The sequence below is a fragment of the Notothenia rossii genome (genome assembly GCF_949606895.1).
Source record: "Notothenia rossii genome assembly, chromosome: 3".
Classification (NCBI taxonomy): Eukaryota; Metazoa; Chordata; class Actinopteri; order Perciformes; family Nototheniidae; genus Notothenia; species Notothenia rossii.
Window position 1 is genome coordinate 95272094 of NC_136901.1, and position 4205 is coordinate 95276298.

A 4205-nucleotide genomic window follows, 5' to 3' on the forward strand; every position below is an offset into this window, starting at 1 on the left:
GCCCCCTGCTTCCTCTCCTACTGCTATTTATTTAATTTGTTTTACTTTATTATTTGCCCCTTTTGTTTGTTTGTTTGTTTGTTTGTTTGGCCACCATGTAAAGCAGCCTTGGGTTCCTTGAAAGGCGCTATACAAATGTAATCTATTATTATTATTATTATTATTATTATTATTATTATTATTATTATTATTATTGTACTTCAATAAGAGTAGAACTACTCAGATCTGGTACTTCAGTAAAAGTAAGAGGACTTGACCTCTGACCCGCGAAAGTGTCTATTGGATAAATGTTGGCCCTTGGACAAATGTAGTTGGTGATCCCTGGGATAGGGTAAGGGTTAGTTCATAATTAACTACGTCTGAAAGCAGAAGTCTATAGGGCAAATCATTGGAAGTCTTTTCAGTGAGAATGTCACAAAATTATTATTTAAAAGCCAAATTCTAGAAAAAAATTGAAAATGTAAAAAAAAGTGACATTTTGAAGAAAAAAAAATCTAATTCTGAAAGAAATTCACATTTGAGATGCATTGTGGGACATGTAGTTTATGGCCAACGTTCTTCTGTAAATCGGCATGTAACCGTATAATAAACGTATTATATTCTTTCAGAGCTCTTGTGGGGCCACATTAAATGAAGTCGCGGGCCGGATTTTGCCCCCGGGCCTTGAGTTTGACACCCCTGCTTTTGAGCTTCCTTCCAGCAGCTGTCTGATGCTTCAAGCTTCCGGTTTAAAGTCAGCTATCACGTTCTGTAAGTGCTCTTATTTTGAAGTGCTTCCTGTTTGCTGTTTACTTTCACTTTGTCCTCGCGGTGTCGCAGCTGCTTCTTCTTCTCTCGAAAGGTTTGTAACTCTTTGTGACTTTAGAGCTTTTAGAGACACCTCTTCTGACCAATCATTGCTCAGAGAATAACTCCACAGAGACACTTCTCACCATCTCTGTATTCGGATCACTTTGAATTATGTCTGTAACTTCTCTCTGTGTGTGTGTGTGTGCGTGTGTGTGTGTGTGTGTGTGTGTGAGTGAGCGTGTGCGTGTGCGTGTGTGTGTGTGTGTGCGTGTGCGTGTGTGTGTGTGTGTGTTTCTCTGAGTGTGTGTGTGTGTGTGTGTGTGTGTGTGTGTGTGTGTGTGTGTGTGTGTGTGTGTGTGTGTGTGTGTGTGTGTGTGTGTGTGTGTGTGTGTGTGTGTGTGTGTGTGTGTGTATTTCCTGAAGTTAACAAAGCACCGGAAATATATCTCTGCTGGTTGTTCCTCGTCACATGACCAGCGGAGTATTTAAAGAAAGGAATGAAAGATTAATAATTTATAATGATATGAACATGTGGAAATATTTAGAGAAATACTTTATAATAATGTATCCTCCTGGGACCCGAGGGAAAAAAGTGTCTTCCAATTTCCTTTTTTTTGTGATTTCCTACCTATTTAGGGTTAAAAAACATATTGCAATTTAGACTTTTTTTATTTTATTTGTAAATGTTACAGTATGTCCGCTGTAGAGGACGTCGGGACCATATTAGTTTGAAAAGACTGCCAAAATGAACAGATAGACTATGTAACGTATTATGGTTATAGAGTGATATTAATACAATAATACATTCAGCTTTATTTAAAACATGAATAAGTAAATGATCTGAACATTGCTGTTTATTTGGTCACTACAAATCTAGTTTGGTTTTTGGTGAATCTTTCCGGATCTTCAAAGACTTTGTTGTCAATGTAGTGGGAAAAGTACCTCATTGACTCCAGTCGGCACGGGCTGTGGGTCATCTGGACTAGTTTGATGGATGTGGTCTCCATTTGACAAAGCTCATAGAAACAAAGATGGCATTCCTGAGCAGGGACGTGCACAGACATTTGGAGATTTAGAAAATTGTAACTTGTTTTTTATGTAAAAGAAACCAAACGATTATTACATCAACTAAATTGAACAGTAATTCACATCTCATAACAAAATAAGCTAAGGCGACTACTTGCATTCGGTGACTTGATTTTAAAAATGTTTTGCGGTCCATATCTCATTAAAATATCAAATGTTAGTAACTATTAAAGACAAAATGGGGACAATTCTGTTCTAATGTAGTTTGGCCATTGTAACTGCTGTGCAGGACATACTGATAAAATAGTGCCTCTAACTAATTACCTTAAATAAACTCACTAATTAATGAAACCAGTTCAATTCACATTATTCTTATTCTTATCATTCTTTATGAGCGCAGTAACGGTAAGGTATCTAATTACTTATTTATTTAGTATTCCATAACTTAGTAACAGAGATGGTCAAACTAAAGTGGAGACATGGCAGAAATCCTACAATGAAGCGGGACATTGAACTGTTCACCCGTGAGAGGGCGATCAAGAAAAGAGAGCGAGCGTTGAGGGAGTTCACAGATGAGAAGACACAGAAAGACAGAAGCACAATAACAACAAGGAGGCTATATTTAGGTGTTTTTTAGTAAATAACCGACGGTATCAAGAGGAAGTAAAGTCCCCTGGTTTGTCCCTTATACCCTAACTGCCATGAGACAACTCAAAATCAAGTTTTCCAAAATCCGACACTGAGGTGGTCTTAACGCACCGGCAGATGACAGCGCTGACAAAGTGTGTTTCCCACAGCGAGACGCTACGATACTAATCGTGGGCTCATCATGTTGATTTGGGCCACAACAGAAAAGAGAAAAACAAACTCTCGCTCTCTCCAGAGGGGCAGGTCAGCCAAAAATGCCAAGCGGACCGTTGCCCTGGCAACATTAGCCCGTACCTGTGCACGTCCCTGTTCCTGAGGCAACTCTCATTTTTCATGGCTCCTCTTCAAATAAAAACAACAAGAAGACATCCGTGCTACTCTTGGCCCACAGAGGGACATGTCTCTCCAGCTCGTCCCTATCTGTCTCTCTGTCTGTATCTGTGCGCTCATGGAGCCTCCTGCATCTTTCCCCCCCTTCTTCTTGACCCTCTTCTATCCCAGGTGTGAAATCCTCATCTCTCTCATCATCTGAGAGCTCAACATCTGAATCTCCCTGAACTATCTGGTGCAGGAAATGTCTGCTTCAGTTCCGTCTCCTGCAACAATATAGAGTCATAAAGTCCATGAAGACGGTCCTGACGTCCACTAGAATGGACATTTATAAAAGAGCTGTTATTAGAAAACTTGAATTATTGAATTGCTTTCAGAACTAATGATATAGTTCCTCACATGTTAATAAAAAGAACATATATGATTTTCATGGTAAAAATGACAATTATTCAACAATATTTGACTTCTCCTCCTGCTTCTATAACATGTTGTTTTTGGTATGCCAGCCATTTTGGATGAAAAGAAAGAGGAACTTCCCAGCATGACATTTTAACCAATGACATGTCACTGGAAAGACCAGGATGTCCTCTGTACATCAGGGATTGATAGAGTAGCTCAAAAGAGTCAAAGGAGATGCATGTTAACAAAATGTGGACATTTTCAATGGGCTGGGTCCCATATACATGAGGAAATATAAAGAGGAATCATTTATAATAATTTATGCATGTGTAGATTGGCCACCAGAGGGCGACAGATCCCCTCAGCCTCATTCACAGGAACACTGTTCACTAAAGAACAATTCAAATCTATATGAAAGAGGAATAATTTATAATAATATAAATCAAATCAAATCAAGTTTTATTTATATAGCACATTTATAAACGATTTTTGGTCGAGCCAAAGTGCTGTACATATAATAAAAATAGCCTACAGTAGAGACACTTTACAGCTAATACAACAGCACAGTTTGTTCAGAATGTCAGTATGAGAAAAACGACACCCTCTGTCCTTAGACCCTCACATCGTACAAGGAAAAACTTCCGGAGAAAACCAACAGTTTAAAGGGGAACATGGGAGAAACCTCAGGGAGAGCAAACATCTGTAAAGTGTCCACCAGAGGGCGACAGATCCCCTCAGCCTCATTCACAGAAACACTGTTCACTAAAGAACAATTCAAATCTATAGTAAACAGAGATAAGAGTAAAGGAGCATGAAATAAAATACATATCATTAAAATAAATAATATTAAAATACTTTTAACAGGAATCTTGGTAACATATACAAAAAAAATGAATACAAAAATAAAAATTGTAATCTAATATAAATAATATATGAAACAATTATAAATACAAGGGGTAATATAAAGCAAACTAATGTTTAAATATAAAAGACATACATTTAAGAATGAATAA